This window comes from Podarcis tiliguerta (genome assembly GCF_965153285.1).
Source record: "Podarcis tiliguerta genome assembly, chromosome: 1".
NCBI classification, from domain to species: domain Eukaryota; kingdom Metazoa; phylum Chordata; class Lepidosauria; order Squamata; family Lacertidae; genus Podarcis; species Podarcis tiliguerta.
The window spans coordinates 130,363,256-130,386,189 of NC_139534.1; the positions used below are offsets into that span (position 1 = coordinate 130,363,256).

Below are 22,934 nucleotides of genomic sequence, written 5' to 3' on the forward strand. Positions count from 1 at the left end.
TGGAAATCTAATTGCTTAATGCTAGAGAAATTAGCAAGCAAATGACTGCTTAGGGTGACTTTTGCGGTTCTCGATCTCCTTGCAAGCGGGGTTCGGATTGAGCACGCGATCCCGGGGTATTAGACATGAAGGGGCTGCGATTATCCATCTGTCATCGTGCGACTCTGCCTCCGTACAGTATGAGGCTCATCAGGACCAAGCAAACCACATTCCTCCTCGGCTCCTTAATCCCAGCTGCTCCTTAACGTCTCTGGGGAAAACGAGTCGCAGCTTGATTTGAGGCCGATCTGCGCTGCGGGAAGCCAAGCCCGTAACAGGCTCCCTGCATCCCTGTGCTCATATTGGGTCAGGTACGTAGCCCATGTTAACATATTGGCTCTGTTCCCCCCTGCATCCACACACACACTCCCCATTTCACATAGGGAAGCATCCAGGCTCCCTTGTCTTGAGCGTCACCTCCAAAACCAACCAACTTCAGATTCCTCCCCAACCCCCATCTTCTATGGTTCAGAGCTGCCTCCTTCACAGCAGGTAAGGACATGTCTAGCAAGGGTTTGGAAGCCAACCAAATCAGGGTAGGTCTCTTAATAGTACAGTAATTCCCAGTGAGTAACACCCTTCCCTTTGCTAGCAGCAGAGGCTGGTGTGGGCGTCTTCTGACACCTCCATCCTCTCGGCCGTTTCTGTCCTACCAACCACCTCTCAGGCGGCCGAGTCGAGAGGACGTTGTCCCCTGAGGGACATCTGAAAAGCTTCTCTCTTGGTGGCCATGGCTCTCCATCTCGCTCGACGGACGGTCTGGGATTAAGCATGGAGCGGCAGCGAGGACCCGGCACCTAAACTGCTCTGGCGCCAGGTAGGGAACGATTTCAGGGCTTTGTTTTGGAAAGCAAGCAGGCTGGAGGTTCTCGCGCGCAGTGCCTTGTTCGCATCCCGTAAAGATGAGAGGTGCATTTCCTTCAAATCTGATGACATAAACACGAGGCAGAACTTTCTGGTGGTTAGAGCTGACAGTGGAGCAAACGCCCCTCAGAAGGTGGTTGGGTCTTCTTCTTTGGAGGCTGGGTGGCCCTCTGTCATGGATGCTTTATCTGAGATCCCTGCCTTGCAGGGGGTTGGCCTAGATGACCCTCGGGTGTCCCAACTCTACAATTCTCTGGTAATCAAGCAACTTCACTGACAGCAGGGGACAAAGCTGGCATGAAGGGTCAGTTAGGGAAATGTAAAATTTATTTCATAACTCAATTTGGTGTGCCCATTCAGATTTTTTTTGCCCTTTTAAAACTTATTCTGAATTAGTGATTACCTTAGGGGGGAAAGCAGGGTTTGCAAATCGTCCGAGGTAGTAAGGCTGCAAGCTTCCAATGAGTTGTCTGTGCAATTAATTTGATGAGTGGCCTGGCTCCTGGCTCGTTTACTGGGTTAGGAACCACAGCTGCAAACTAGACATTCACTAGGAACCAGATGCCTTTTCTTTCATATTTGCAATGCCTTGTTTGTGCAGGCAGATGTTCCGCATTGCCAGTGGCGTAGCGTGGGGGGTGCAGGGGGGGCCGGCCGCACCGGGCGCAACATCTTGGGGGGGCGCGCTCGCACTCGCAGCTCTCTGCCCCTACCTGGCTCACTCTCTCTTTCTCACTGCAGTGCTGGCTGTGCGAATCCGATCCGAGCCGCCGGGTCGCCACCCACTGTGGAGGGTGGGGGTGCCAGGCGTGCAGTGCGGTGCGGAGAGAGAGCGAGGGACTATCTGGGGGAGGGACAGTGCAGCGGGGGGGGGGGGCGCAAATTACTTGCCTTGCCCCAGGTTAGGGGGCGCAAATTACTTGCCTTGCCCTGGGAGCTGACAACCCACGCTACGCCACTGTGCATTGCTGTGTTTTCTGGGTGCTGCTGGTGCCCAGAATATGCATGTCCCCTTCTGCTTCTGACTGGTTACATCTAAGCAATATTTTCAACGGCTGCTTGAGTGGGATTGGGGCACAAAGCTCAAACTGAAGATTTAAATTTGCTCCTAAATTTGCGTTCTCATTTTGTATTTTTATGTTGTGAATCTTCGGATGAAGGGCGGAATACAAATTTAATAGGTAAATTATAATGATGATGATGACGACGTAGCGTAAGGTTCCAAGTTTCATCTCTTTGAAAGTCAATGTTGGGTATCTTCTATAGTGATGGAAGAGGTCAGATATCTTGGAAGCCCATTTTGACTCAGGTATACAGCCTGGCTAGGACTGATGAGAGTTGTAGTCCAAATATCTGGAGGACTCAAAGTTGGTTAAGGCTCTCTTTACCAGCCCGGAGGTTATAGCAGGTTAAAGAGCCAATGGTGGTTCAGTGGTTAGAGTGGTGGGCTAAAACCTGGGAGGCCAAGGTTCGAATTCCAACTCAGCCATGAAGCTCTCCCTGGGCCAGTCCCTGCCCCTCAACCGAACCTGCCTCACAGGATTGTTGGATGATTAAATAGAAACGTAGAGTTGGAAGGGACCCTGAGGGTCATCTAGTCCAACCCCCTGCAATGCAGGAATCTTTTGCCCAAGTGGGGCTCAAACACACAAACCTGAGACTAAGTGTCTCATGCTCTACCGGCTGAGCAAGAATGAGTTTGTGGTGTTGCTTGCTTACCTACCAGCTTTCATTGGAAAGAAATAAAAGGGAACTCCGAGGCAGTTCAGATAGAAGAACGACAAAATAGCACCGTGAAACCAGTTCAGTGTGGGGCTCGATTCCATGATATGTACAAGATATCATGAAGTGTTTGGATGTCTCTTCGATGCTCTTGTGATGCTGCTGAAGAAAGTTCTGCAAGCGAAAGTCTGAATTTAACTTACAGGCCTTGATTACGTTTTTATTCCGAAAGGACTCCGTTTTTATGCATCCTGTCCCTTCAAACTGTGCAGTATTAATATCTGAGTAGAGTAGAGAACGATCAACATTTAATTATCAAGCTGCAAAAAGCTTTTAATGTAGCCCCATGGAATCTTCGGCCCAGCGCAGGGTTCGAACCCACGACCTTGTGATTATGAGTCTGGTGCTCTACCAACTGAGCTAATGAGGAGGGAGAGAACCACCTTGAGCTCCATAGAGGAAAGGGTGGGATATGAAAGAAAGAAAGAAAGAAAGAAAGAAAGAAAGAAAGAAAGAAAGAAAGAAAGAAAGAAATGTAACGAATAATGTCACATTCCCAAAGTTCATGGAATGGGAACCTAAAGGTTGATCTGTCATACATTAAGATGATCTCAAGCTTTCTGAATTCTCAAAAGGACACATTTTTTGAGATTTAATACTATGAATAAAGTCTTTTTTAACTGAAAGTTTATTTAAATGAACAGGTTAGACAGTCAGTGACTAGGTTTTATGGGGGTCTCCTGTTATGGAAGGTGATGGGTTGGGGGACCCCCCAGGTTGGACCATCAGAAAGCCCCACTGCCATGATCACAAGCCAAGCCATGGAGTTCTTTTCCTTTGAATTTTTCCAGTGTGGAAGGGAGAGAATTGGCACTCTGCAAGAGTCTGGATTTTGCCCACAGACCTTCCGGTCCTTAGCTGCAAGGCATTGCATTAAGAGTGGGTTATGACTGGATCCCATGCACCTATTTTAAGAAACACAAAACAGGCCTCTTGGTCTATTTTGCTAGGGTGAATTCCATTGCTGTTGGAGCATGCTGTCACCCAGGTGGTGCGTCAGAACAAAAACACAGTTTCTTTGCAGCTACTGGGATAAAACAATGTTGTTAACAGATGCAAATGCTGTTAGTCACTTCAGGCAGGCAAGGTCTGACTCACAGGCCAACATGGGGTTCGGTCCGTCTCTCAATGCAAACCTACCAGATTCGCAATGCCGTTAACAATACAAAATACATCTTGCAATTGAATGTTGACTTTGAATTTTGTGATGCAATTTGCGACCCAGAAAATGCATGCAAAAATGTGTACGTTAGGGGGAAGCCTGTGTGAAATGTGTATATTAGTGAAAATAGCATGTGGAAATTTATTGTATAAGAGGGAAGCTCTGGCAAAACCACACCACTGTGTAGTGAAATTTAAGGGTGGGAAGGTATACCGAAATGCATGCCAATTGTGCTGTCTTTAAAAAATAAATCAATCACAAACTGATGCGGAAATCAGGTGAACTGAGTTGGAGAACTGAGAACAGAAAGCAAAATGAAATGGACAGATTTGCCCATTCCTAATCGCCATCTGCCAGAAAAATTCCCCTGGGCATCCTGAACTGCGATGAAAGGCAACTTTGGCTGGCCTGACAGCCATTCTGCTCCAGCACAGTGCTGATGGCAAGCTCTGAGCTCGTAAGGGATTTGTTCATGCAAATGCAGGACATCCAAATTAAATTTCTCTTCTGGGAAGGATCTGGAAGAAACGTCTCTGGGATCTGGGCTTGCAAACTGTCTGGTGCCAATTTCTGAACGCCTCGCTGAGCTGCATGCTAGAGCAGCCCATAATTGCCAGCTTGGGAAGGCCTTGACTGCAGGGAAACATCCCAACCCCTTAATCTTTGCAGGGTCCTCAAACCATCCCCAGTTTGTCAACAACCTTAGTCAAGCTTTACGCATCTGCAATGCTTCCTTCTTCCTGTCAGGCTTGTGTTAACGGCTAAGGGGAGCGTTTTCCAGCGGGCAGTATATATATAATTTTTATTAGTTTTCAGTTACAATAATTCAATAATAGCCTCATTATAACAATGCCAAATTAGAGTACAATTGCTAATGCCAATCATTCAGCTGCCAAGTTACCGTATTTTTTGCTCTATAAGACTCACTTTTCCCCTCCTAAAAAGTAAGGGGAAATGTGTGTGCGTCTTATGGAGCGAATGCAGGCTGTGCAGCTGTCCCAGAAGCCAGAACAGCAAGAGGGATCGCTGCTTTTACTGCGCAGCGATCCCTCTTGCTGTTCTGGCTTCTGAGATTCAGAATATTTTTTCTCTTGTTTTCCTCCTCCAAAAACTAGGTGCGTCTTGTGGTCTGGTGCGTCTTATAGAGCGAAAAATACGGTATATAATTTAGGTGTCCTGTCCCCCCACATGCTAGAATTGACGGCTTGATGATTTACTTCATTTCTGCATTCCAAAATCTTATTAATTTCAATTACACTTCAATCAAAATAGCAACCCCTTATACAACAACTGCAATATTAATGACTTCCACCCATATTGACACATTTAACGATTTATAAAGCTACAGGTGAAGCATTCAAACTATATCCTTGTTCTTCCTGTGTGTGGCAATTATTCTGTCCATGATGTTTCTTCCTGTCCTTGTAAAATATTATGTCTATCTTTTCCTGGTTGTTGCTGTTCTCCATCATGCCTTGGGAGGCAGTTGGAGGGTGGATGGCGGCTCACAGATTGAGGTTGAATCCTGACAAGACAGAAGTACTGTTTTGGGGGGACAGGAGGCAGGCAGGTGTGGAAGACTCCCTGGTCCTGAATGGGGCAACTGTGCCCCTGAGGGACCAGGTGTGCAGCCTGGAGTCATTTTGGACTCACAGCTGTCCATGGAGGCGCAGGTCAATTCTGTGTCCAGGGCGGCTGTCTACCAGCTCCATCTGGTACGCAGGATGAGACCCTCCCTGCCCGCAGACTGTCTCACCAGAGTGGTGCATGCTCTGGTTATCTCCCGCTTGGACTACTGCAATGCACACTCTGTGGGGCTACCTTTGAAGGTGACCCGGAAACTGCAAGTAATCCAGAAAGCGGCAGCTAGACTGGTGACTGGGAGCGGCCGCAGAGACCACATAACACCGGTCTTGAAAGACCTACATTAGCTCCCAGGACGTTTTCTAGCACAACGCAAAGTGTTGGCACTGACCTTGAAAGCCCTAAATGGCCTCGGCCCAGGATACCTGAAGGAGTGTCTCCACCCCCATCATTCAGCCCAGACACTGAGGTCCAGCTCTGAGGGCCTTCTGGTGGTTCCCTCACTGCGAGAAGTGAGGTTACAGGGAACCAGGCAGAGGGCCTTCTCGGTGGTGGCACCCGTCCTGTGGAAGACCCTCCCTTCAGATGTGAAGGAAATAAGGAGCTATCTTCTTTTTAAAAGACATCTGAAGGCAGCCCTGTTTAGGGAAGTTTTTAATGGTTGATGTTTTATTGTGTTTTTAATATTCTGTTGGAAGCCGCCCAGAGTGGCTGGAGAAACCCAGCCAGATGGGTGGAGTATAAAAAATTATTATTATTATTATTATTATTATTATTATTATTATTATTATTTATTTGGGTGGAGGATGGACGTCTATATGGGTGTGATTTGAAAACTCTAGCTTTTGTGTGGCCAAAATGTAGCTGCGTTGCAAGAGTCATCTGAGTTGTTTGGTCCATTTTTGCACCCGGCCCCTGCCATCCCTGCCACGCGGCCCCTGGAAAGTTGGCCAGGTTGGACTGCAGCCCTGAAGCTGGAAGGAGTTCCCCGCCCCTGGGGAAAACTCTGCCAAGCTAGCTAGGGCAACGCTGTGTCTCCATGGGAGGCAATCGCAGATTGCCTGCTGAGCGTCTGCCTGCACCCAAACAACATATTGCTTTGCCTAATGAGCCAGCCTGGAGCCAGCTGCTCTGCATTTCTCCCTTTAATTGACTCTGCAACTTTATATGCCAGCACGGAACTCGAGGAAGCATAGCATTCTCCCGTCCAGACACTAACCAGACCAGACCTGCCCAGCTTCAGCAAGCTGTGGGGCTGACCTGTCCCGGTTTGCCGCCTGAGGCCAAATGGGACAGTGCTGCCTCCCCACTGAGAGCCAGTGTGGTGTAGTGGTTAAGAGCGGTGGACTCGTAATCTGGTGAACCGGGTTCGCTTCCCCGCTCCTCCACATGCAGCTGCTGGGTGACCTTGGGCCAGTCACACTTCTCTGAAGTCTCTCAGCCCCACTCACCTCACAGAGTGTGTGTTGTGGGGGAGGAAGGGAAAGGAGAATGTTAGCCGCTTTGAGACTCCTTAAAGGGAGTGAAAGGCGGGATATCAAATCCAAACTCTTCTTCTTCTTCTGCCGCTGCCTTGCCAAAGCCTCACTTCCTGGGGTTGTGTGGCTGGGGTGGCTTCCGGCGAGACCTTGCAAGATCTCACCAACCGCTCGCCAGACTCTCACGAAATCTTGCAGAGCTCTGGGATTTCTCCAGGGACTGCTGTCCCATGGGATTCTGCTGCCAAGGCGGGCTTCTTCTTCTTCTTCTTCTTCTTCTTCTTCTTCTTCTTCTTCTTCTTCTTCTTCTTCTTTGTGATTTTAAATTTTGTACATTTCAATAATTTTACCATCATTTTACCATTTCAAAACTCTCTTCCTTCCCCCTCTTTCTGTGGCTCCTTACATCTATTTTCCTGCATATTCCAAATTAAGTTACCGTAATTTGAAGTTAAGCTTATTCCTTTATTCCTCTACTTTAAATACATACTCTTCTAAAGCTGCAGGTTATTACAATAATCCTGCCAATGTTCTTATCCGTTTACTGTTTATTTGTAAATATTCAATAAACTGTTTCCACTCTTTTCTAAAAAGTTTGTTATCTCGATTTCTTATTTTCCCAGTGAGTTTCGCCATTTCTGCATATTCCATAAAGTTTTTGTGTCCATTCTTCTTTTGCTGGGACTGTTTCACTCTGCATTGTGAGCAGGCCGCCCCTGGCAAGCTGGGGGCATCATGTGCCCTCAGACCGGGCCCCTGTTGCGCTTCCCCTCTCACATTTTGCTTATAGATCTCCCTTTGCCCAGCGCTGAAAACTTTGGCCGGCCACCTTCCTCCTTACATTTTAACACAATCAGGGTGCCAAGCCAGAAGGAATTTAGACTTCTGGTTGTTCAGGTGACGTGACAAGCAAGTTTGGAACGGAAGGACAGGCTTGAACATGCCAGAGTCGGGGCAGCTGGAGTTCTGTGTTTTGCCGTGCCTTCCTCAGGGCAGGAGACCTCGAAGAAGAAAGGGGTTGCTTGTAGATCAAGGAGATGGGGTCCAGAAAATTGGGGAAAGAGGAAGAGGAGGAGGAGTGAGACAAGGCGGCCTGGAATTTTATTTATTTATCTTGTTTTCTTTTTAGCTCTACAGCTTTTTATCCTATGTGTTATTAAGTTGTCCATAGTTTAACACATATATTTCAACACATAGTAATTTTATTTCTTTTGTTTTGTCAGCTTCCATTGTCTTTTCATTTCTCTACCTCTGCTGCACCCTATCCTCTCTCTCTTATACCACAACAGCACTACTATAATCTTTTCTGCTGCTCATAGTCCGAATCCTGCTTGCTTGTTCATCATATTATAGTATTTCTTTAGTCTGAAAAAGGCTCCCACTTCTTCCACAAAACAATCCTCATTAAGTTCTCTTATTTTGTCTGTTAACGTTGCCAATTCTGCATGGTCTATCACCTTGACTATCCCTTCTTTTTTGGTGGGAAATTCTGCTTCTGTCCATTTTTGAACAGAAGCTTTTTATCTCTACACCTTCTTCCCCACAGACAAGGGGCTCAGCTACGTTAGTCAATAAACAACGCTTTAAACATGTTATAAACATATAATACAACAGATGGCGATGGAGAGCAAACAAATTTCTGATGAGATTTTTATATAAGTTTTTTTTTGTTATACCAATTTGTTATAAGGATTTAATTTCTGACTTATTTAAGCGGGGGTTTTTTCCTATGTGCAGATCCACCCAGGGATGAGGACTCTGCGCCCCTTTCAGTTTTTGGTGGACTCAAGCTCCCATCATCCCTGACCACTGGCCTTGCTTCTTGAGGCTGATGGGAGTTGGAGTCCATCAGCACTGGGAGGGCCACCAATTCCCTGCCCCTACGTGGTGTGAATAGGCAGGTCTTGAACTGGGCTCAGCCCTCAGACCCGCAACGCAGGCAGGTCAGGCAGGCTCAGGCTGCTTCTCCAGTCTACTCTGACTGGCAGCTGCCTTCCAGGGCCTGAGGCAGACATTTTCACACGTCACCAGGATTCAAAAACCTGCACGGCCGGCCCTCCCCAAAGCCACGCAGCAGGGACAGGAACCCTGAAGTGTTGTTCCATCAGGAAGATGGGAGTTGTGTTGTTGTTGTTTAGCTGTTTAGTCGTGTCCGACTCTTTGTGACCCCCTGGACCAGAGCACGCCAGGCACTTCTGTCTTCCACTGCCTCCCGCAGTTTGGTCAAACTCATGCTGGTAGCTTCGAGAACACTATCCAACCATCTTGTCCTCTGTCATCCCCTTCTCCTTCTGCCCTCCATCTTTCCCAACATCAGGGTCTTTTCCAGGGAGTCTTCTCTTCTCGTGAGGTGGCCAAAGTATTGGAGCCTCAGCTTCACGATCTGTCCTTCCAGTGAGCACTCAGGGCTGATTTCCTTCAGAATGGACAGGTTGGATCTTCTTGCAGTCCATGGGACTCTCAAGAGTCTCCTCCAGCACCAGAATTCAAAAGCATCAATTCTTCGGCGATCAGCCTTCTTTATGGTCCAGCTCTCACTTCCCTACATCACTACTGGGAAAACCATAGCTTTGACTATACGGACCTTTGTTGGCAAGGTGATGTCAGTGCTTTTTAAGAAGCTGTCTAGGTTTGCCATTGCTTTTCTCCCAAGAAGCAGGCGTCTTTTAATTTGTAGAGTTGGGAGTTGTCATCCAACCCAATCCAAAGGCTGTTGCTGGAGGAAGGCTGGCTTACACCATCTTAAATGTCTTAGCTTTTCGGGTGCCGCAAGGCCCTTGGCAGACTATCCTTCTGGAAATGGCTATTTTATGCAGTAGCTCATGCGATGCACTTCCCAGTGGGGAGGAGTTGCGGTGGACCGCGTGGCCACCCACTCCCCACCGGGGGCGGGGACTTATTCCCCCATTGCCCGGGGGATCCCAGCCATGTCAGAGCACGGCCAGCCAATCTGCTGGCCAGGCGGCATGGCCAGGGCCATTTAATCAGAGGCGTGAGCTTACTTACTCCCTTACTCAATCTCTCGCCCTCCCTCCCTATTTTGCAGGTTTAGGCACTGGCCTCGTTTGGTCACCGTTGAGGGGCCTGGTACTGGGCATGTGGTTTTCGCCTGCCTCGTAGCAATGGTCACAACTTTGTTAGGATTGCGGTTAGGCATTGTTTGACCTTGTGATGGGGGAAGGGAGGTGTGGCCATCACCTGCCCCTCCACGCCTAAAGGTATTCCATTAAAGGAATCCAGGGGTGTGGATCTTGTCTGAAGCCCGCGGCTGGGCTAGGGCCATGACACGACCCCGACGGGAACACCAGCGGGAGCTCGAGTTGGTCTGCATCGACGGGGCTCCCCCTTCTGGTGGTTGACCCTTACCGGACTCCCTGCGCAGTGGGCAGGAGTCAGATATAGTCGGGTCCATTCAATGCCTAAGCTAATACCGCTCACATTCTGTAATCAATAAAGCTGTGGCCAAAATTTGCCCAATAACATTAACCTAATATCTGTTTCCTTGTGTGTGTTATTTCCCATCGAGGGGGTGGCTTCGGGGTCTCGACTCGCAAGTGTGGTCCCCCCCTGCTGAATTAACAGCAACCTCGTCCACGCAGAGCCTGTTGCAAAAGACTTTGTGAAGTTTCCCTGCTTTCTTCCTGCCTTCCCTCAACACACCTGCCGCCCTACTGCCATCCCGCCAAATCCCTGCTGGGTTTCCTTCTCCTGGTGCAATGCAAGGAATATCTGTGGGCCGGTTTTGTTATCATTGCCTTGCTCAGAACAATAGTTAATGCATAGAAGCCGTGGAGCTGTCCAACGAGAGAGAGAGAGAGAGAGAGAGAGAGAGAGAGAGAGAGAGAGAAATGAAAACATGAGGTGTGACGTGGAACTGAGTGCAGGAGGGCGAGGCTCTCCCCTTTTAGATTATCACTGTAATGATTGCTATTACAATAATAATTATAATAACTGCATAATAACTAGAATATGAATACACACACACCAAAATGGCTTCTAAGCAGTTTACGACCCTAAAATCAATCCATAATTAAAATGCACGAGAGCATGAAAACATCCTAAATTAAAATACAGTGGTGCCTCGCAAGACGAAATTAATTCGTTCTGCGAGTCTCTTCTTCTAGCGGTTTTTTCGTCTTGCGAAGCAACCCTATTAGCGGTTTAGCGGCTATTAAAGGCTATTAAAGGCTTAGCGGATTAGCGGAATAGCTGCTAAAAGGCTATTAGTGGTTTAGCGGCTTAGAAAAAGGGGGTGGGGAGCGAAAAAAATCTCAAGACTCGCAAGACATTTTCGTCTTGCGAAGCAAGCCCATAGGGAAATTTGTCCTGTGAAGCGCATCGAAAAACGGAAAACCCTTTCGTCTAGCTGGTTTTCCGTCTTGCGAGGCATTCGTCTTGCGGGGTACCACTGTATACGATTAAGCGAACACTTTAAAAGCATAAAAATGAAAGCATTAAAAAAAGTTAAAATACAGTTAAAACAATAACACTGCAAATTAGGGGAAACGGTTGCTGGAAGACTTGCGTGTTCAGGAGCTGACAGAATGCCAACACCTCCGCAGGAGAGAGGACGTTCCACAACACTGGTGGAAAAGCACACACACACCCCAGCGTCGTCGAATCAACGGGAGAGTTGGAGGGCACTCCAAGGATCATCTAATCCACCCCCTAGCAATGCAGGAATCTCAAGTAGATCGTACATGGCAAGTGGCCATTCCACCTCTGCTTAAAAACTTCCAAGGAAGGAGAGTCCATCACCTCCCGAGGGAGACAGTTCCACCATCGAGCAGCTCCGACTGCCAGATAGTTCTTCCTGATGCTGAGTCGGAATCTCATTCCTTGCAGAGTATGTGCCTGCCAAATGTTGCCGCAAGCCGATAATCCTCAGGCTGTGGTGAAATGAATCAGTTTCCGGTAGCAGGTTGTAGTGCCATTCCTGGGCAGTGAAGAGGAAGATGGCTTTTCAGGTCATGTGCTCCAGAGTCATTTAGGACTTTGTAAGGTCAAAAAAACGAAGATCATGGCCACTGGTCCCATCACCTCCTGGCAAATAAAAGGGGAAGAATTGGAGGCAGTGAGAGATTTTACTTTCTTGGGCTCCATGATCACTGCAGACGGTGAAAGCAGCCACGAAATTAAAAGACGCCTGCTTCTTGGGAGAAAAGCAATGACAAACCTAGACAGCATCTTAAAAAGTAGAGACATCACCTTGCCAACAAAGGTCCGTATAGTTAAAGCCATGGTTTTCCCAGTAGTGATGTATGGAAGTGAGAGCTGGACCAGATGCTTTTGAATTCTGGTGCTGGAGGAGACTCTGGAGAGTCCCATGGACTGCAAGAAGATCAAACCTCTCCATTCTGAAGGAAATCAGCCCTGAGTGCTCACTGGAAGGACAGATCCTGAAGCTGAGGCTCCGGTACTTTGGCCACCTCATGAGAAGAGAAGACTCCCTGGAAAAGACCCTGATGCTGGGAAAGATGGAGGGCACAAGGAGAAGGGGACCGCAGAGGACGAGATGGTTGGACAGTGTTCCCCAAGCTACCAGCATGAGTTTGACCAAACTGCGGGAGGCAGTGGAAGACAGGAGTGCCTGGCGTGCTCTGGTCCAGGGGGTCACGAAGAGTCGGACACGACTAAACGACTAAACAACAACAACAAGGATAGTGATAAAGCGGGATTTCAGATCCAAACTCCTCCTCCTCCTCCTCCTCCTCCTCCTCCTCCTCCTCCTCCTCCTCCTCTTCTTCTTCTTCCTAGCCTCAATTTCTTCCAGATAGAAAGATAGATAGATAGGTGATAGATAGATGATAGATAGATGATAGATAGATAGATAGATAGATAGATAGATAGATAGATAGATAGATGATAGATAGATAGATATAGATAGATGATAGATAGATAGATGATAGATAGATAGATAGATAGATAGATAGATAGATAGATAGATAGATAGATGATAGATAGATAGATAGATAGATAGATAGATAGATATAGATTTCTTTTATTTCCAGATAGTTCTTCCTGATGTTGAGTCAGAATCTCGTTCCTTGCAGAGTATGTGCCTGCCAAATGTCGCCACGAGCCAATAATCCTCAGGCTGTGGTGAAATGAATCAGTTTCCCATGGCAGGTTGTAGTGCCTTTCCTGGGCAGTGAAGAGGAAGATGACTTTTCAGGTTATGTGCTCCATGGGTGGTGCTGTGGGTTAAACCACAAAGCCTAGGACTTGCCGATCAGAAGGTTGGCGGTTCGAATCCCCACGACGGGGTGAGCTCCCATTGCTCGGTCCCTGCTCCTGCCAACCTAGCAGTTCGAAAGCACGTCTTAGTGCAAGTAGATAAATAGGGACCGCTCCGGCGGGAAGGTAAACGGCGTTTCCGGTGCGTCGGTAACCCGAAAATGCGCAACCTGAAGTGTCTGTAACCCGAGGTATGGCTGTATGGACACTTGGCACATTCTGCCCTGGCATAATTTGTGTGCATGCCATCTCTGATGCTTCTTTGCCAAGGGGTTGGGCTAGATGACCCTTTGTGTCCTTTCTGACACTACAGCCCTGTGTTTCTAAGCAGTGGTGGGTCTCAAATTCCAGCGGTGTGCAGTGCGATGCCAAAATTTGGTGCCCCTGCCTCTCACACTCCCTTCTAATTAATAGTCGTGCCATCCCCAGCGGGTTCCCCCCCAAGGCTTCACGCCCAGTGCAACGGAACCGGTTGCGTTCCCTGAAATCCGTCTCTGATTCGAAGTGCTTAATAAACAGGTGCTTAATTTCCCCATTTTTCAAACTGTACATTATCAGCTTTCCAACAGCACACACACACACCAACTCCACATTTAGTGCCCAACTGCACACTATAAAAAACAACTGCCTTGATTCCATTCTGATACCTCGCCTCCCAGATCAGGGTCAGTATTGTTAAAGACTCATCACTTCTTCGCATTTCTGAAAAGCAAAATCCTGGCCACGGGCAGAGCTGGCCTTAGACCAGAAATGGTCCCCAGGTGAGACTGAGCTTTAGCAGATTCCTTTCTCCACTTGCTCACCTTCTGAATACCTGAATATTTTGTTATTACTTTTATCGCACATTTCACAACTTTCACGCCCAAGGTGCATGCATGATTTATCCCAGCCACACAAAAGAGGATAAACTGGAACGGTGGATTGAAATCACTCACAAGCACCTGCCGCTTGCTGGATGTGTCAAATTTTCATGCAAATTCAAACAACAGCAACAACGCTACGCTAACATTAACCCAGTGCGAATCATGCAGAACCAGTCTAACAAACGAGGGTGTCATATTCGCCCGATTTGTTTCAGATCTTCAGAGGATAGTTACGTCATTTTCACAAATACATGCATTTTTTAAAAATGCACACAGAGGAGAAATTCGGTTTGCTTCTCATTTAAACATTTGAAACACAGTCGGTCTCTGAAATTCACATTTCTTTTAATTTTGCATTGTGGTTCTCCGACAAAGCAATGTGTATATCAGGGTGATGTGTGCATTTTTAAAAAATGCATGTATTTGTGAAAATGACATCCAAGTATGCATTAGATTAAGGGGAAATGTTTTGCGGAGGAGGTGTACTAAAATGAATTGCAGAGGGTTGGACTAGATGATACTTGGGTATTTCCAGCTCTAAAAAGGTAAAGGACCCCTGGATGGTCAAGTCCAGTTGAAGGCCACTATGGAGTTTGGCACTCATTTTGCTTTTGAGGCCGAGGAAGCTGGCATTGGTCCACAGACAGCTTTCCAGGTCATGTGGCCAGCAGGACTAAACTGCTTCTGGCACAACAGAACACCACAATGGAAGCCATAGTGCACGGAAGCACCGTTTACCTTCCTGCTACAGTGGTACCTATTTATCTACTTTAACTGGTGTGTTTTGGAACTGCTAGGTTGGCAGGAGCTGGGACAGAGCAACTGGAGCTCAACTTGTCGCAGGGATTCGAACTGCCGACCTTCTAATCAGCAAGCCCAAGAGGCTCAGTGGTTTAGACCACAGCGTCACCCGCTCTGTGTTTCTACATTGATACATTTTTTGAGGACACTGCTTTAATATATCAAAAATCACAAAGCGATGTGGAAATGTAGAGAACAGAATTTCAGAATGGAAAGATGAGAAACTCGGAGACAGATGACGGCGGCAAGAATATTATTGGCACAAAATTGGAAGCAAGAAGAATCACCGACAAAAGAAGAATGGAGGATGAAATTGATGGACTATGCAGAATTAGATAAACTAACAGGAAGGATTTGAAACCTGCGGGACCAGAAATTCTCAGAAGACTGGAGTAAATTTACGGACTATTTGAAAAGTAATTGCGATGAACAGATTACGCTAGTAGGTTTGCAAGAAGCTTTGTAAGGTGAATTATTTGAAATATTGCAAAAAAGACAATGAGGAGAATTATTAGTTAATGATAATTAAAGGTAATATGAAATTAAGAAATGCATAATAAGTGACAAGAACGGAAAATCATCAGAGAAGAGGAGAAGAGGAGGTTAAGGGGTGATATGATAGCCATGTTCAAATATATAAAAGGATGTCACCTAGAGGAGGGAGAAAGGTTGTTTTCTGCTGCTCCAGAGAAGCGGACACGGAGCAATGGATCCAAACTACAAGAAAGAAGATTCCACCTAAACATTAGGAAGAACTTCCTGACAGTAAGAGCTGTTCGACAGTGGAATTTGCTGCCAAGGAGTGTGGTGGAGTCTCCTTCTTTGGAGGTCTTTAAGCAGAGGCTTGACAACCATATGTCAGGAGTGCTCTGATGGTGTTTCCTGCTTGGCAGGGGGTTGGACTCGATGGCCCCTGTGGTCTCTTCCAACTCTATGATTCTATGTGTTGACGGAAGTCCAAAAAATATTGTATAAGATGAGAAGTTCTGTTGTATGAATGTTAATTAATGTGTTAAAAACCAATAAAAATGTATTTTTTTAAAAAAAGAGAGAAACTAGGAGACAGTCCCAGGACAGGGAACCTCCGAGCAAGGTGCCCTTGGCATTTGCATGGATCCAGCTATTGAACTTTTAAGTTTCTTTAGAGAGAGTATTGGAGAGACAAGCTTTCAGCATCACAAGTTCAGCTGATTCCTGCTTGATATTGATCTCTCTCACTCTCACTCTCCATTCCAACTGCTATAAACTTCCTTCTTTATCACCTCTTCTGCCTCCCTGTCTCCTCTTCCTCCACTTTCTCCTTGCTCCAGTGGATATCTCATTCAAGAAATGCCCCCAAGCTACCGAGACTCCATCTCCTGCCATTATTTTCCCAGCGATGAAACATCAGCCACCACCGTCTTAGACTATTAGCCAGCGATCTGACTAACAAAGCCAGATGCTGTCATTATTTATGTGATGCCACTCACAAGGCCTGTGGCAAAGGTAGATCTGCACAGCCACTGGTGCTGAAAGGGGGGGGGGGCTGTCGTAACTTCTGCCAGCACTTTCTGCCATATAAAATCGCAAATTTCCCCGAGAGTGTTTTTTGAGGACTGTCTGCTTTGGGTGAAACTCTAAGATAGGCAGAGATACACTGTAAGGTTGTTAACATTTGCCCACTCACAACCCAGAAGGTTCAGACGCTCCGAGTGCTTCTATTTTCCAGAGATAGTCCCTGATTTACAGTAATCCCAGTTTCTGATTTGATCCTGGAATGTCCCACTTTTTCTTAAAGGGACCCCTGACCATTAGATCCAGTCGTGGCCAACTCTGGCATTGCGGTGCTCATCTCATTTTATTGGCTGAGGGAGCCAGCGTACAGCTCCCGCGGCTAATATGCACAATTCTGGTTGGCTACTTCGAGAATGCGGGTGGCGCTGTGGGTTAAACCACAGAGCCTAGGGCTTGCCGATCAGAAGGTCGGCGGTTCGAATCCCCGTGACGGGGTGAGCTCCCGTTGCTCGGTCCCTGCTCCTGCCAACCTAGCAGTTCGAAAGCACCTCAAAGTGCAAGTAGATAAATAGGTACCGCTCCGGCGGGAAGGTAAATGGCGTTTCCATGCGCTGCTCTGGTTCGCCAGAAGCGGCTTAGTCATGCTGGCCACATGACCCGGAAGCTGTACGCCGGCTCCCTCGGCCAATAAAGCGAGACGAGCGCCGCAACCCCAGAGTCAGCCACAACTGGACCTAATGGTCAGGGGTCCCTTTACCTTTACTTCGAGAACAGGGTGGGGGACCAGACGGGCCGCTGCCCTGATCTAGCAGGACTTTGTCTTCTGTTCTGATTGAATATTGCTGTGTTAACTAATGGGTCTCCTTGCATCTGAAGGCCGCTTTCAAACTTGATAACCAGAGGGTTTGGGTTTAAAAGATCTGCCAAGCATAACCCCGTCGTCTCTGTGACTATTGGAAAGAGCCGCAGAATGAGAGGGTCGCCTGAATGAGACAATGGGCCATTGAGTTGGCGAGCCATTTCAACCACCAGATGGGTCTCAGCGGTGGCTCCGAGCGCAATTTGTTCCGATGGCTGAAACGCGCTTGTTACCTTGAAATATCCTGGTGTTTTCTTCTTGAGGCATTTTAATTAAGTGCATTCCTTCCTTGGGTTGAAGAGACAGGGAAGATAATATTAGGAAGAACTTTCTAATTGCTAGAGCAAAGCAGGGAAGGAATGAGCTTCCAGGGAAGGTTGTGGTGGAGGAGAAACTTCAAACATTTTCAGAGAAAGGATGGGTGGGAAATTGTTTTAAACAAGGGTATCATCAAGGCTGTGATGCAGCTGGAGGGCGGAATGAGGCCTCTCAAACAAAATTTGGCTTCCTGGGAATGCATTCAACTTCCTTTTTTCTTTCTTTGTTTGAAAGGGACTGTTCTCACCCTTATAGAGGTAGTAAACGTTAAGGGACCCCTGACCATTAGGTCCAGTCGTGACCGACTCTGGGGTTGCGGCACTCATCTTGCTTTACTGGCCGACGGAACCAGCGTACAGCTTCTGGGTCATGTGGCCAGCATGGCTAAGCCGCTTCTGGCGAACCAGAGCAGCACACGGAAACGATGTTTATCTTCCCGCTGGAGTGGTACCTATTTATCTACTTGCACTTTGACGTGCTTTCGAACTGCTAGGTTGGCAGGAGCAGGGACCGAGCAACGGGAGCTCACCCCGTCGTGGGGATTCAAACCGCCGACCTTCTGATTGGCAAGTCCTAGGCTCTGTGGTTTAGACCACAGCACCACCCGCGTCCCTTATAGAGGTAAGGTGGAGGTAATTCTGAAGGCCATGTATGTGGACTATCTCTGCTGAAATTCCCAGTGTTTGGCAGTATCAGGTCTTTATTATTTTATTCACATAATATACATCCTTTACAACAGAGAACTCCAAAATAAAATCATATATAGCAAAACCATAAGTCTCATGTTTTCAGTGGTTGGCAGTACAGTGGTACCCCGCAAGACGAATGCCTCGGAAGACGAAAAACCTGCTAGACGAAAGGGTTTTTCGTTTTCTGAGGTGCTTCGCAAGACGGATTTTCCTAAGGGCTTGCTTCGCTAGACGAAACAGCCCTGCCTCTCGTGTCATGGCGACGGTCACTGCACGCACGCACGCTCGCTTCCCCGCTCCTCCGGCTCCCTCCCACCTTCCGGCTGCCTCGCGCCGCTGCCCACCGCCCTTGCGCGCTCCCCTCAGAGAGCCGTTGCCACCAGTAGCCAGCGTTGCAGCCAGAGTCGCGCTCCTGAGCCCCGCCGCCCTCCAGCAGCTGCATCGCGCGGTGGCCACAACGCGCGGGTGAGTCCGAGGACCGGCTGCGGCAGCTGTCCTGCTTCTCCCCGCCCCTCCCCGCCGTTGTTAGTGTTTAAATGCAGTGGTGCTTCGCAAGACGAAAAAACTCGCTCAACGAAAAAACTCGCGGAACGAATTAATTTCGTCTTGCGAGGCACCACTGTATCTGGTTTTGGTGCAGAGCTTCATTCAGCAGAAAGGGCAGGAGGGTCTCCAAAAATAGCAGCCTTGGATCATCACCTTTAGATGCCAGGGATGCAATACCCATGGCCATCTGAAAAGGTGGGGCCCGTCAGACTATTAACTCCAGAGTCTTAAGATTACCTGACTGCACCACTGGATAGAGGACCTAATACAGAAGTTCTCCCTAGATATTGCTGGACACCAACTCCATCAACCCCAGTCAGCAACACCAACGGTCAAGGACGATGGGAGTTGTAGTTTCGCAGCAGATGGAGGGCATCCCATCGGCTACTCCTGACCAATGAGGCCTGTTCCTTCCATCTTAGAGAGTCTTCGGTTTCTTCTCGCAGCCCTCCAGCTTCTGAGCTCCTGAGAAGGAGCAGTCATCCCAAGAGAAGCGTGCCGTGAATCCCAAAGCGTGCTGTTTTCTGGCAAGGCAAACCAACCCAACTGGTCTTCCCAGTTTGGGGGAAGGAGGGGTTGGCACCTCGGGGCAGCCGCCTCGGTGTCACCATGAAGGTATTAACATTCCTCCGAAGCGATGGCGCTGGAGTTTCTGGCTGCGATGGAGAGCTTGTGGTTGAAACGCTGTAGAAATGCTGTAGCTGAAATGTTACGCAGAACGCAAATATCAGAAGAGCTTGGCTGCTCCAGCAGACCAAAGTTTCCCTCTGGTCCAAACCTTGTTCTCACAGTGGCCAACCAGAGGCCTAGACAGGAATCTCACAAGCAAAACCCCACAAGCAGGGCTCCCCATCTGCGATTCCCAGCAACCAGTCTTGAAAGGCACACCCACCCAGCCAGACTGGGAAGACCAGTTGGCCAGCACCATTGAGAAGCTGGTGGCATCTCAGCACCCCAGGAGGCCCGCCCTTCGTAGCTGCCCTGGGCCCTCCATTCGCAAAGTCCTATCTAGCCCAGGCAGCTCACACAAGATGTACTAATGGACACCAACTTGGGTGGCTTTAAAAGAGTATTAGGACGCGGGTGGCGCTGTGGTTTAAACCACTGTGCTGCTTGGACTTGCCGATTGGAAGGTCGGCAGTTCGAGGCTCCGCGATGGAGTGAGCTCCCGTTGTTTGGTCCCAGCTCCTGCGAACTAATAATAATAATAATAATAATAATAATAATAATAATAACAACAATAAAAACATAATGGGGGGGGACAATTTAAAATACAGTGGTACCTCGGGTTAAGTATTTAATTCGTTCCGGAGGTCCGTACTTAACCTGAAACTGTTCTTAATCTGAAGCAGCACTTTAGCTAATGGGGCCTCCTGCTGCTGCCGTGGCGCTGGAGCCCGATTTCTGTTCTCATCCTGAAGTAAAGTTCTTAACCTGAAGCACTATTTCTGGGTTAGCGGAGTCTGTAAGCTGAAGCATATGTAACCTGAAGCGTATGTAACCCGAAGTACCACTGTACAGGTTAAAAAATACAATTTAAAATGCAGCTAGCAGTTCGAAAATGAACCTAGCAGTTCGAAAGCACGCAGTACAAGTAGATAAATAGGTACCGCTCCAGCAGGAAGGTAAACGGCATTTCCGTGCGCTGCTCTGGTTCGCCAGAAGCGGCTTAGTCATGCTGGCCACACGACCCGGAAGCTGTACCCCGGCTCCCTCAGCCAATAAAGCGAGATGAGCGTCGCAACCCCAGAGTCGGCCACGACTGGACTTCACTGTCAGGGTATTAGAGTATTAGAAAAGATTTGTGGAGGAGAGGGCTCTCGGTGGATACTTGAGACTAGGACAGTGGACTTGATGGCCCAATGGCTTGATCCAGCAGCTCTTCCCATATTCTTAAGTACTTCACCTCCCTAGGTGTCAGGGACTGGACTGAGAAGGAATGGTGGAGACCGCCCACCCACCCCCTTGAACCTTCCAGAGAAGAGGAGGGCATTATTGATTTGCAGCAGTGGTTTGCATGTCGAGACCCCGAAGCCACCCCCTCGTTGAGAAATAACACATACAAGGACACAGATATTAGGTTAATTTTATTGAGCAAATTTGGCCACAACTTTATTGACTACAGAAAGTGAGTGGTATTGGCTTAGGCATTGAATGGACCCAACTATATCTGACTCCTGCCCGCTGCGCAGGGAGTCCAGTAAGGGTCAACCACCGGAAGGGGGAGCCCCGTCGATGCAGACCAACTCAAGCTCCCCCTGGTGTTCCCGTCGGGGTCGTGTCATGGCCTTAGCCCTCGACCCGGGCTTCGGACAAGATCCACACCCCTGGATTCCTTTAATGGAATACCCTTAAGCTTGGAGGGGCAGGTGATGGCCACACCTCCCCTCCCCCATCACAAGGTCAAACAATGCCTAACCACGACCCTAGCAAAGTTGTGACGATTGCTACGAGGCAGGCGAAAACCACATGGCCAGTGCCAATTTGCCAAGTTGAAAAATTCCTACCGGGCCCCTCAACGGCGACCAACCGAGTCCAGTGCCTAAACCTGTAAAATAGGGAGGGAGGGAGGGTGATTGAGGAAGCGAGCCAAAGAGGAAGCCCCCCGGCTCGCGCCTCTGATTAAATAGTCCCGGCCACGCCCCCCGGCCAGCGGATTGGCTGGCCGGGCTCTGATGTGGCCGGGATCCCCCAGGCAACGGGAGACTAAGTCCCCGCCCCCGGTGGGGAGTGGGTGGCCACGCGGTCCACCGCAACTCCTCCCCATGGGGAAGTGCAGCGGATTTGAGGAAGGTGGCAGCCCAGAGACAGGTGAACAGAAGAGTTGGGATGGGTTGGGAGAGAGCGGGGAGACAGAGCAGCCAGCTGACACGTTATCACTGGAAAGCATTCCTGGTCCCCCTTCTCCCAGAACAGGCATGCATTGAAAGTGCAAGAGCAAAAGACTCAGAGGCCACCGTAAGGAAGGGAGGGGGGAGAAGCTCAGTTGGAGCGACACCAGCTTCTGAGCGGTTGCACCTCCGTAGCTCTCTGGGAATCTTGAATAAATGCATTGGTAGGACGTCTCGTTTCCTGTTTCTGACATCCAGTCATGAGGGGAGGGGGTTCGTAACCCCTCAAAGTCTGACACCGGGTGAATGGAAAGCCAAAATCTTGTAGCTGGTGGGAGGTGAACCTAGCCAGCTTGCAAACTCTGCCCAAGACACACTCAGATGATTGTGTGAAAAGCTCCTTGGTTTGACTCCAACATGGAGTCTTGACTCTATTGAAAGCCAAGCTTGGAATTGCTCCCAACCAAATAGCTCACTAGGTGGTCTTGGGTGTGTCTGCCTCTCTCTCTCCCTCTCTCTCCCTCTCTCTTTCTCCCTCTCTCCCAACTTAAACTACCTCCCAGGATGCTTAAAGGATTAATTACACAATAACTGCAATTTGCATTGGAAAGCACTCTAGAAATCTATCCAGAATCCGTTTCCCAATGTTCTGTCACACACTAGCAGGACCAAGAGAGAGCACTGTGTGGAACTATGTTGTTGTTGTTCAGTTGTTTAGTCGTGTCCGACTCTTCGTGACCCCATGGACCAGAGCACGCCAGGCACTTCTGTCTTCCACTGCCTCCCGCAGTTTGGTCAAACTCATGCTGGTAGCTTCGAGAACACTGTCTAACCATCTCATCCTTTGTCGTCCCCTTCTCCTTGTGCCCTCCATCTTTCCCAACATCAGGGTCTTTTCCAGGGAGTCTTCTCTTCTCATATGAGGTGGCCAAAGTCTTGGAGCCTCAGCTTCAGGATCTGTCCTTCCAGTGAGCACTCAGGGCTGATTTCCTTCAGAATGGATAGGTTGGATTTTCTTGCAATCCATGGGACTCTCAAGAGTCTCCTCCAGCACCATAATTCAAAAGCATCCATTCTTCGGCGATCAGCCTTCTTTATGGTCCAGCTCTCACTTCCATACATCACTACTGGGAAAACCATAGCTTTTACTATACGGACCTTTGTTGGCAAGGTGCTGTCTCTGCTTTTTAAGATGCTGTCTAGGTTTGTCATTGCTTTTCTCCCAAGAAGCAGGCGTCTTTTAATTTTGCGGCTGCTGTCACCATCTGCAGTGATCATGGAGCCCAAGAAAGTAAAATCTCTCACTGCCTCCATTTCTTCCCCTTCTATTTGCCAGGAGGTGATGGGACCAGTCACCATGATCTTCGTTTTTTTGATGTTGAGCTTC

The 22,934-nt window shown here is 48.4% G+C and overlaps 1 protein-coding gene across 2 annotated transcripts in view; it reads left to right on the plus strand.

The window, feature by feature from the left end:
• Positions 1-594: 594 nt before the first annotated feature.
• Positions 595-22,934, plus strand: part of FRMD6 (FERM domain containing 6) — a 148,304-nt gene continuing 125,964 nt past the window's right edge. For both annotated transcript variants that reach the window (XM_083436730.1, XM_083436731.1), the window contains exon 1: positions 595-856. The gene's annotated coding sequence lies outside the window, so the exon portion shown is untranslated. The remainder of the gene's footprint in view (positions 857-22,934) is intronic.